Below are 12,925 nucleotides of genomic sequence, written 5' to 3'. Positions count from 1 at the left end.
GAACGTTTTTAAAGGCAGTTTTTGTCGTGCACCACTATGTGGAACCACCGATGAATTTCCGAACCAATTCAACTTAGAATACTTCAAGAAAAGAGCGTCCCAATTCCCAATTCTTAAATGCCCGTACTATGTCCCCTGTTATATATTTTATGTATTGCATTTGACATGATTTATCTCTCTGAATTACACTCTAATCGTAACAGCTCTCAGTAACAGAAGTGTTAAAATTTAACATAAATTATATTCGTTCATTAATTGCATATAAAATATAAAACGAGTCGTGACGCAGGTGTGGTTGAATGGCACCTGTAAATTATTGTTTTATTATATCTATATTTGAAGTTAATGTTGTAAATTACTTTGGCTAAAAATTTAGACAAACTTTATGGCATAACACTCCCATATCTTGGGATAACAGCTGCTATCCGACAACACCTTCCATAGAAAAACTCATTGCGTATCTGTATTGGTCTTTGGGGTGTTTAAATAATTGAGGATTATATGTTTACTTTACCACTCGCTTACAACAATAGAGTATGAGCGAATGAACGCAATGTAATAGTTGAAGAGAGTGCCAACGTCTGGCTATGCTCCCGGGGCGTAACTCCCATGATTTAGTATTTGCTATGAAACGAAGAATGCAATGTAACAGTTGAAGAGAGTGCCTACGTCTGGCAATGCTCTCCGGGCTAACTCCCATGATTTAGTTATTTGCTATGAAACGAAAAATGCAATGTAACAGATGAAGAGAGTGCCAACGTCTGGCTATGCTCCCGGGGCGTAACTCACATGATATAGTTCTTTGCTATGAAACGATGAATGCAATGTAACAGTTCAAGAGAGTGCCTACGTCTGGCAATGCTCTCCGGGCTAAGTCCCGTGATTTAGTTCTTTGCTATGAAACAAAGAATGCAGTATAACAGTTGAAGAGAGTGCCTACGTCTGGCTATACTCTCGGGACGTAACTCCGGCGATTTAGGTAATCCCCACACTTATAAGATTAAGAAAGGCTGAGTGAGCAAACACAGTACAGTATACTCGTATTTAATGTCCTGGATCCTTAGTTACCATATTATATCTTATGTTATAAAATATAACTACAATGATTCTAATTCATGTAAAATTTAAACTTAAACTGATTATTTTTAGATAAAGGCTAATTTTATAGTATATAGAAATTTATATATTTATGATCAGGTATCGTTGGACAATATAGTCTAACTTAAGACTAATAAGTAATTTAAGTCTTACCTAATGTACTAATAAAGATTTAACATAAATGTCCAAAACAATACTTACAGTCTATATAAATGGGAATGGGTTGAGCACTTGACACTAACGTGCACTGACACTAGTTAACTAATCCCTTTAAGTTAGTTAGTAATCGATTTTTCCTTTTCAAACCTTCTCACTAGTGGTTTCAAGAGATTTCAAGTAAATGTAATAAACCACATGTAATTTTAGCAAATGTTGAACAAAATTATTAGTTTTTTTTTGTGTTATTGTTTATTTACATATTTATTGCATTATTTTTTAATAAACCTAAACCAGTACTATTCTAAAAGCAATAGGGATGCTATCACAACAAATTGTGGTTCAAATTCTCTCAATATATTGCGGATGTCAATATTGGGATCGCACAGTACTCGCAATATTAAATCTCGTGTCGGGATTAATAGCCGGGATGGCTAGCTTGGGAGGCTCCTTACTTCGTACTTCGCTTACTTCAGTGAGCTTCCGTCCTGCCCTTGGCGATTGATCACCCCATGACGCTCAACGCCACGGAGTTCAAAGTCTCGCAAGAGACGCCCTTGTGCTAGTCGTGGGAAAAGCCCAAAGCAGAGCTACGCTTGCCAAAATAGCCCGAGCTGATGCCAATACCGAGATTCCATTAATTCCGTATTTACATTAAATTATTCAATATCAATGATTAATGAATTTAGATGAAACGATAATATCATCAAACTAATAATTGCATGTCGACGTCGGCATTTCTATTGCACATAATTTACCATAATTGTAAACATTATGTCATTAATATCGCATATTATCAAAACCCACACGCTATTGTTTACAATTTTGACATCTAATTGTGTGAAATGATATATCTTTCGAGCGTAATTAATTCCATTACTTCACAGTCATACAATTTTAAATAGGTTAAAATCTCGTTAATTTCTATTTTATTTGTTTTTAGAATTTGCAGTGAATTTAGACATTTAATACATGTTCAATCATTATTAATTTACCTATATGATTTTTGAAGTTATACTTCTTTAGGGGCGTTATGAAAAATTTATGAGAGTGAAATTTTACGTTGCGCGCGCACCGTGACACAAAATTATCAGTATGAAGTTGCCCACTAACGAATTCTTTTTAAAACAGCCGGGCGCGAGCGAGATGGGAATAAGACAATCTACAAGTAAAAAGAAATAGAATATGCGTGAAGTTAGCAGCTATGCCAAGAATTTTGAATGACCATAATGACCTTTGTAGTACGGTCTTTTAAACAAATAAAGGAGTTTTAATTATTTTTTCAAAGAAATTTAGCAATGCTTTTTCACTAAGACCTATTGTTACTTAATTAATAATTGAATAATATACTAAATATTAAATATTAAGAAATTATTAACGTTAAATATTTATTATTAATTATTTAATATTTAAAAAAATAAAGAAAGCCAAAGAAGTATAACTTCTTACGCGCGTAGGTACATAAGTACACGCACCCTTTTTTTTTATTAAAATTTGTTCAATTTATTACCATTACCCTGAGGTCATCGAACCTCCGATATTTTTGCCTCCCTTTAATATATTTGTATTTCGAATATTCATATAATGAAGTCACAAATAATGAAGGGTAGGTTGGCCGATCGTGAAATAAAAGGTGAGCTGGTGGGCGACATTCCCTTTAAGTAAACGGATAACAGAGTTCTGATGCGCAGGAGTTGTTTTATGGTGGCTGTACACACTCGTCGAGACACCCCGAGACAGGCCGAGTGCGAGAGTGTACAGTAGAGCTCTCGTCTCGCCTCGCTTCCTCGCAGTTGGTCTCGCCTCTCTCGGTCGCCTGTCGGTTTTTTGCGCACGAGTCAAAGGGTCTCGCGAGTAAAACGAGAGCGACCTGTACACACTCGTTCAATCATTAAATTTTGGTTAATATTAAAACTTTATGATCCTAATTACCAATTTCTGTTGCGGTGTATAGTGACCATCTTCTTCTTCGCCATGGCTTCGTATTTTTTTTAATGGTTAACGTGAAGAAAATTATAATAACTCATTGCACAAAGACAAACAGCAGCAGCGGTTGCCACGTCCATTATCAACGGTGTTTTAAATACAATTAACGTAACGAGTGTGTACAGGCTGCGCTCTTCTCTCGGTCCTCTCGGACGAGACTCTCGGCGAGAGGCTCTCGCCGAGTGTGTACAGCCACCATTACAGTCAAAACCGTTTACGACGACATCGTTTAACAACATACCGGTTACATTAACCAAAATCAAAGGTGCCGGCTGAATTCTATTGTATTAAGTACTTAATAACAACGTCATCGGCTGTTACGACTATCGGTTTTTACGACAAAAATTAGTAGGTAGTTCCTTCGATGTCGTTATAGCAAATTTTAACTGTAGTTCTTTTGAATTGCCTTTACTGTTAGCTAAAAGGTTATGCTTGCATTAAACTCCACAATCTTACCATTTACTAATCCTTTATAAACAAATAAACTTCGGACAGTACCTAACTTTGTTTTTGCTTACTTATACAATGAAATTAATAAATACTTTTTCTAATTAAGAAAAAACAAATAAATCTACTTAAAAAAGGTTTTTAATAAAATATTTTTTATACGCGCATAAAATATAAATGTCATTTGTCAATGAGATTGTTATCGGTTGATAATTGTATTTAATACTAACACAATATGAAATAAAATATGCGATATTAGATAATATGGATTAAGATTTTGTTTCCTTATGCAGATTTAAAGTGATTGAGATAACCTTTACGTTTTTGTATTAGTATTGGCCTTGAAACTCCCAAACCCTACCCCGAGGTAGGCTGTTCCAATTCCGGCGGTGAATATTCTTTTGTTTCTAAGTATGCAATTACCATTTGCTCCTACAGTGAAGGCAGATTTCGTGAGAAAACAAGCAGGAAATATGTAAGGCACAGATCTTCTACTTGCCTATAAAAATTATCAACGAAACGGATGCAATCTGAGGCCAAGATAAGGTAAACCTTTAATTGTTTAGCAAAATTGATCCCAATATTTATACACAATCGCTAAAGAGCTAAAGTGCACAAGGTATTTAATTAATGTACATTTAAAAGCTTTACGTAAAAAGCTTTGCATTGTTTATAATGTTTTAATATTTGATGTCGACTAGCAAGTTATAAAACTAATTATAAATAATACCTTGTTTTCTTCAGTTGATTGTGTGAATACTTTTATTGAAATATATTAAAACTAGCAGTTTTAGTTCTAGATAATGTAAAAGTAAAAGTAGTAGAAAGTGTAAAAGTAATGTTAAATATGTAAATTTTTACGATATAAACTATTTTAACTGTCTCTTGTCACTTGTTAAAACGTACCTAATATAAAAAGAAAAATCAACTACACCGAAAACTGAGACAGAACGGTTTGAAAATCGAACTAAACGCTTTTATATTATGTATCAAAAATATACTTTTCAAATAAAAATAAAAGCATTTGTTATTATTTCAAAAGGTGTTTTTAAAAAATACATATGTCATTATCTTACTATTTTTCGGTTTACCATCTGTTATATTAATAAAAGACTGTACTAAGACTATACAGTCTTGGCTCGTACAAAATAAGTACTAAAATGTCCTAAACGCAGACTAGTGACCTAATATAGCGTTTTTTATTAACAGACGCCAAGGGACAAGGCGTTTGTGACCTCAGCTTAAAACATTATTTTGAAATGTAGCAAGGCCTCGGTATTAGTAATAAATATGTATGTAAAGAATGTTTGCACCGACGAAGTGGGAATAAAATCGTGATCGAGGCTTGAACGAGGGCACAGTAAATTCTTTGTCTGAAGTCTGTTAAATTGTAATGATACAATCATTTCGACCTGGGAGTTTTAGGTGGGTAATTTAAAGGATGCAGATGATCATTTCTAATATCTTACGAGGAGCCAGAGGATAAGGAACAATTAAATTATAAATAATACTGTACTGTAAATAATAACTAAATTATTTACATACAAGATATACTTAAAATATAGGAAATAACATTTATATGAAAACGTAAATAAAAAAGTGCGTGCGTACAAAGTACATATGTCAGAACTTAGAAGTGATACTTCTTTGGACTACTAATTTTTCAGTCTTGATCATATTTATACAAATATAAAATTCCCGAGACTTGGAAAAAGGAGGGAGGGAAAAAGGAAGATATTAAAATATTAAAAGTGTCAAAAATAAATACAAATTATAAATGTAATTTTTCATTTATTTCTTCGATAATAAAAACACGTGGCATTTTAATTGACAATTCTTCATTTGAGATTTCAATAACCAATTTTACATAAAATATAAAATACTAATATTTCACTCTTCCACAAATACTCCTTGATTGAAGGAATGTATGTGTTTTATCCTTCCTTTCACCGAATGATTCACAGTAATTCAACAAATCCATTTCTCGGAATCAAATTATATCAAGGTTACAAAATAAATATTCTATGACTTATTGTCATGACTGGCGGGAAATATTGAGGTGTATGTGTTGAAACAGTAATAGTTAATTGCCATAAAACTATATGTGTTACATTTATTGTGTACATAATATATTAAAAATATTAATAAAAGTTATTGGTTTATGATTGTTATCATGTACAACTTATTCAAAATAGATCTCACATAAGATTATTAAAACAATTATAAAGAATGGTTAACATTAATATTGGATATATTTTGTGAATTTTATTAAAATTGTTAGTTTGACAGAAGTAACGTTTTGGAGTAAAATTTTGATGACTTCATAAATAAAATCAATATCTTTTATACCTAATAAAACTGCTGTTTTTATGATTACTTTTACATTTATTACGTTTTTATGAAGCGTGAGATCGCTCGTTCATTTCATAAGATTATACTCGTATGTATTCTGTTAAAATAGGTAAATAAGATGTAAAATTATAAATACTTGAAAATGTAGGAAATCTAATACATAAAATTCTCGGGTCGCGATGTTTGTGGTTAAACTCCTCCGAAACTCGACCGATTCTCATGAAATTTTGTGTGCATATTGGGTATAACTGAGAATCGGACAACATCTATTTTTCATCCCCCTAAATGTTAAGGGTAGTCCACCCCTAAATAATATTTTTTTTAATTTTTAGATAACATTTTTTTTAATAATTCAAGCATTAAAAAATACATACAACCCTCATTTTCACCCCTCTACGATCAACCCCTATTTTTTATTTTATATATTATACATGGCAAAACGACGTTTGCCGGATCAGCTAGTAAAATATATATTTACTATAAAGATTCTTTCGCTTATTTGGTAAACGTATTGTTGGTACTATTTGAAATGTTATGTGCAACATCATGTTATTAATAATGATTTAGTTAAATTAACCATTAGGTTTTTATAAGGAACTACCTGTTTGACATGTTTTTACGAATCGATAAGTTGTTATAAACGTTATCTGAAAGGTCCTTTTGTCAAATTATAGTCCATGTACAAAGTACAGTCGTGTACAAAACTTAATACTATTCTAGATCATAAATATACTTAAATGTTCGATTGTTCAAGTTGTTAGACAACGACGACGAAATGGATTTGCCAAATGTTCTTTTCTTCATCAGTCGCACTTTTCATTTCTAAAGGTGATAAAATGACGGCTCATCGGTCTAGTGGTTAGTAACCCTGACTGGGAATCCATGGGTCCCGGATTCGATCCCCGGCTGAGACAAACATCGATGTGATGAGCATTTGGTGTTGTGCTTAAGTCTTGGGTGTTTAAATATGTATTTATATGTCTACCTATCTATAATATGAATTTATATCCGTTGCTTAGTACCCATAACACAAGCTTCATCAGCTTAGCATGGGACTAGGTCAATTGGTGTGAATTTGGCCAATCAAAAAAAAAAATTCGTGTTAATGTCGCTGCACAATTTCCTCCACTCTACTCGGCGTTCCGTCCAACGAGTAGGGGATCAGCCTCGAGGTCTGATGCTCATTCACTCTACCAGTATATTCAGAATAATTTCATTTATGTAGATGTCATAACTTTCAATTTATTTTAATATTTGTTTAAATATCCTCGTCTTTTTATTGTTACACAAATGCACAAAAAAGAAGAACAATAAAAACAATAACTAACCTTCAAATATATTAATAAAAGGTGTCCCTTTAGGCAAGGTTCCGAAGATACTGGCAGCGTTCCCCCTTTGAATCGCTAGACTAATTCTCTACCAGTTACAATAAGTTTTTTTTAAATTTTTATACATGTACAAATAAATAAATTAATATAACTATTTGTAGCTTATATAAAAGTCGTGACGCCGCAGCACATTCTGTTACAAATTAGTCCACATTTGTCACATGTCCGGTACCATAGACATGGATTTTTTATTTGCAAGCGTGACTAGGTATCGTAAATTGAATTTGCATAAAAATGGTCAAGTCTTAATCAAATTCATTTTTATTTGCTTTTGAGTTAATCATTGATAGTATTTATCTCAATGTGACTACGACTAAATCAAAAATACTACATTAAATTCGATTATTTAATCGAAGTAATGCGTGAATATTTTGGGGATTGATTATTGGAAAAAGATAAAAGAATGAAAAAAAGATGGCATTTAGTTTTTTGCCAATATTTAATAAACTATTAATATTTAAGAAATTTCAAATAAAGATTCTGAAAGAGGAGGAAATTTCCAATAAAACACTCCTCACTCCCGGAACTCTATCTCCATTATTTATCGTTTTAATTTAACGCTGAAAATAGGTCTGCGGGTGACATTTTTAGGATTCGCGCGTGGCGTCAAAAACGACTACGGCACATTAATTAATTTATTTAAGGTATTGAATTTTTTTTTTTAAATTTGAAAAAAATATGGTGTGTTTTGAACACTATAATTAATTTATTCCCGTTAAAAAATTTACTTAAAGTTAATTTTTCAACAAGTTAAATAATTGTTAACTAACGAAATTTTCTCGAACGACTGTCTTAATTGTAAGTGAAAAAAAATGTTTAAATAATGGTCGTAAAAATATTTCGCTTCGTAGGTATTAATCCGAACAACTCCTTTGAACACTCTCCATGATAAATGCGGTAGAAGATGCAGAGTGACCCCACATCTCTACGCAACACCAAGGGATCAAGCCATTCGGAAAGGGATTAGTTCTCGACGATTCGAACCGCTCTTCGTTGACTACGATCAAAAGAAAAGAAACATGGAAAGAACTGGTATTAGGGCGCTCTCGCTCTTATATTATAAAGAGAATTTGTCAAAATCACTTATGTTCACAACATTACACGTGGACAAAGAATAATTAAATTATTACTTCAGCTATTAGCTGTAATTGAAAATAAATTATAAATGTAATAACATTTTAAAATAAATTTGATTACGATGCTATGTTATGTTACAATAGGAATACAAATATCCGCTTACTAGTGAATACCCGCGCTTTCGTGTCGATACGACAAGAGGATTTCATGCTATTACGAACTTTTCGTAAAAAAGTTAGCTGAGACAATTTTAGTCATCAAGATACCACACTTTATAATTTGATAGTAGGTTTTGTATACAAGAATTTATAGCGAGACTAATAGCCGGCCCAAGAGGATCTCCTTGTTGACAACCAACTTCTGAAGAGAACTTTGACGGCCAACACTGAGAACAGTGTTTCTCATCCCTGATGTCGTAGGTTCGATCCCCGACTGTGTACCAATGGAGTTTCTATATGTGTGCGCATTTAACACTCTTTCGAAGGGTGAAGGAAAACATCGTGAGGAAACCTGCTTGCCTAAGAACCGAAACGTCGAAAGCGTGTGTCAGGCTCAGGAGGCTGATCATCTTCTTGCCTATTAGAATGAAAAATGATCATGAAACAGATTCAGAAATCTGAGGCCCAAACCTAAAGCGACACTGATCTTTTTTTAATGGTAACACTGTAGATAGTTCTATATTTCTGGATTATTTTAGAAAGCATTTGTCGACAGTCTCTCTTACAGAATAAAATACATTTTTGACGTCAACTTTCAACAACACATCCAATTTCTCTGTAATAAACAGAGTGCGCAAAGCGTGGCCTCACAGCCGCCTTTAGTGACAAAGCCATGTAGTGTTTGTTCACATTATTACTCGTAATTTTACGCCTAAATTAAGCCGCTTTTAAGCTTAAACTATGTTGATAATTTTGCCATCACAACTCACCATTTCATTAATTCTTGAATTCATCACGTGACTTCTTTATCTTCACCTTGTCTTCGGTTTAAAAGTACACCATATTTAATTATTTATACTGAATTTATTTAAAAGGTAAACAACCATTGTACAACTACGTATACATAGATTTTTAATGCAGAGCTACGCATATTTAAAAGGATCATTTTATAAATTATTTTATTATTATACTTGTATCTATTGTCCACAAGTGCCGTGAACTAGTTTTGTGTAATTTAAATTCTGCCACGCCCAAATTGCTCGACATTTATTTTCGGACTTGCGACTAGCTCTGGCTTCGCGCAATATTTTAAGTAAACATTTAAACTGTGTTAATACACTGTATTTCTTTTATAGACTTGTTTCTAAAGTAAATATTAATTACGATAAATTATTTCTATTTTTCTTTTATCTACGCTTTGATAAGTGACACGTAGACATTGGGTTCGAGACGCGAACCCCCGAGAATTTCATACAAATATTGATTTTGAAAATATTATACATATACTAGCTGATCCGGCAAACGTCGTATTGCCATGTAATATAATTTATAATAAAAAATAGGGGTTGATCGTAGAGGGGTGAAAATTAGGGATTGTATGTATTTTTTAATTCTGTATCATAAAAAAATATTTAGGGGTGGACTACCCTTAATATTGAGAGGGATGAAAAATAGATGTTGTCCGATTCTCAGACATACCCAATATGCACACAAAATTTCATGAGAATCGGTCGAGCCGTTTCGGAGGAGTTGTACCACAATCACCGCGACATGAGAATTTTATATATTAGATGACAACATTTTTAATGTTACGTACAAACACAAGCAATTTATAACTTTATTGTATGCATAGATATTTAAGCTTAAGCTATTAAGTGATATTATTGCTTTAAATAAAGAGAATTATTAAATATTAAAACAAAATTACTTATTTTAAGTGGTATTTAAAATAATAGTAAAATGGAAAATATTTATACAATTAACTTTCATTGTACGTTATATCTATTCTACATATATATTATATACGATCTGGTAGAATTTTTTACCCACAGGGTAAGTAATTGCCAGAGATATAATTTTATATCTCATTTAAAAAGAAACAAAACAGCCCGTCGTCTTTAACAATGCATATCATGTACGAGTCTTCGAACAGACACTTCAAGATAATAGACGTGTTATGTATAACTCGAGCGTTATTTAAAAGGTACTGGAAAACGTTGAACAATTAAGTTTCGGCTTTCACAATAGCTGTCGACCTCGGCGAAACAGGAAGTTGGGGAAATGATCGATCGAGTGACGCAGCCTTGCTCTGGCGAGCTTCGGTACTTCCTGATGCAGTGACATCGATGACAGCTCTCAGATTTTCTCTCGATTTCGGGTTTTTTATTATTAAAAATGGCTGAGCAGGTATCAGTATTATACGTAAAAAACAAACAAAAACCTTTGTTTGTGAAGGGATTACATGCATTATTTAAAAAAAAAAAACAATAATATGAATTATAAAATAATATAAATATATATACAAGAAATTTAAGTAAAATTTCGGATCGGAGCTCAATAAAAGTTTTCAATACATTGGATAGTTATTTCTTCATATGTGCCATCTGTGGTAAAATAAAAGAATTATAACGTAGTTTTAAGCGCCATCTATGTAAGATGCGAAGACCTACGGCAACAATTAGTCTTTAAACAGTGCTATTATTCTTTTGCGCCATCTTTGAACACAGTGAGGAATTAATATACGTTTTTGTTTGAAGCGTCATCTATGTGTCATGTATAAGAACTACAGAAACATTTAAAGTTAATTGATTTGTATAATATCATTTTAAGAAGTCTAATGTCTAATTGTGAGATTGTTCATATTATAAGATGTGTCAGTATTACAATAAAGGCAGGGAAACGGCTGATATATAAACTTGCAATAATATTTTGTCTAGCAAAAATAAAGGATAAACATAACTTATTTCTTTTTCAAAAAAAAATCACACAGACTTCAGTTACAACACACAATTTCACACCCACACCCTACACACACTCTCTGTGTATATGATTGTTAAGTGTTATTCTTATAATTGGCGTTAGGATTTAAAAAATTATTTTGTATTTTAGTTAAGTAAGCTTTTTGATTAAATAAATAACTTTAGTAGGTATGTGTTTTCGGTTTACCCTAGATAAGAAATTCTAGTAGAAATCTAAGTAATGAAAACCCTTATTTACTTATATATTGTTTTAATCCACCTAAAAAAATAAATTGAGTTTAGTTTGGTCTATCATAACAAAATGTACATTTCACCAAGTTTTTATTATATAAAAACGGTGTCAGAAGTTGGAATCCCTGCCTTTTATTCACTTAAACATTTCTAAACTAGGTAACGAAGGTATTTTTCTGACTTTTATCGCCACCACTAAAGAATTTTAGTGTCACCGATATAAAAAGTTCCGAAGCGTAGATAACAAGGTCACAGGAGTATTATAAACAACATCGACCCATATCGGCAGGCAGCGCGGCGCCACCAACTATTTAGCCATCCAAAGGATTTTAGGGTAGTGACCGAATTGAATTCCTAAGAAAAAAAAGTTGCTAAGCCTTAAAATGAAATCCTATATTTTTTTAATTTAACATTTTAACGCCTAATGTGCGTACCCAACCTAATTCACAAAGTATTGCTAAGTAATTACTGTCTCACCAACTATTTAGCCACCCAAAGGATGGTAAAATAAAGTAATTTAGTTATCTACTGTATTTATTTATTTGCTCAACGTTATTCCTACAGCTACTTACTAAACATTCAAACAATCACACTGTACACAAAAGCCAAAAACGGAATATGTCACCGTAAAATTGTAAACACCGTTAGATTGTAATCTATCTCGCGAGATTATAAACTGTCGAAAGATTGTGAACCTCAACGAACTGCTTACAATTTAACGTATTATTGTTCGGTAGTTTTATGAAATTATTGGAAAGTAAAATAAATCTGTAATTGACCAAAGAAGTTTGAATGATAACTAAGTTAGTGTAGTACAATCTACCGAATAATAATACGTTAAATTGTAAGCAGTAAGCTGAGGTTCACAATCTTTCGACAGTTTATAATCTCGCGAGATAGATTACAATCTAACGGTGTTTACAATTTTACGTTAACAAATACACATTTTAACATACACAAAGCACAGTTTCACCTATACAAATACAAAAAATATATAAAGAATATATGTATTTATAATAAATTCTTAGTTCTAAGATTCATTGTTCATTCAACATATATTATATGTTTAATATAAAGGAAGAATAACGAAGCCATTATTAATAAAATATACCAGTCTTTTAAATTATTATTTTTTTAATTTTTGTTACATTAAATATATATCTATTTTCTGGTAATTTGTGTTATAATCTGAAGGTATACGATACATGACTGAGTTACGTAAATAGTTTGTATAAGACCGAGGAGGTTTTTTATAAAACAATGCGGCTATTTT

The sequence above is a fragment of the Pieris napi genome, chromosome 22 (assembly GCF_905475465.1).
Source record: "Pieris napi chromosome 22, ilPieNapi1.2, whole genome shotgun sequence".
Lineage (NCBI taxonomy): Eukaryota > Metazoa > Arthropoda > Insecta > Lepidoptera > Pieridae > Pieris > Pieris napi.
This window is presented reverse-complemented; position numbering follows the sequence as displayed.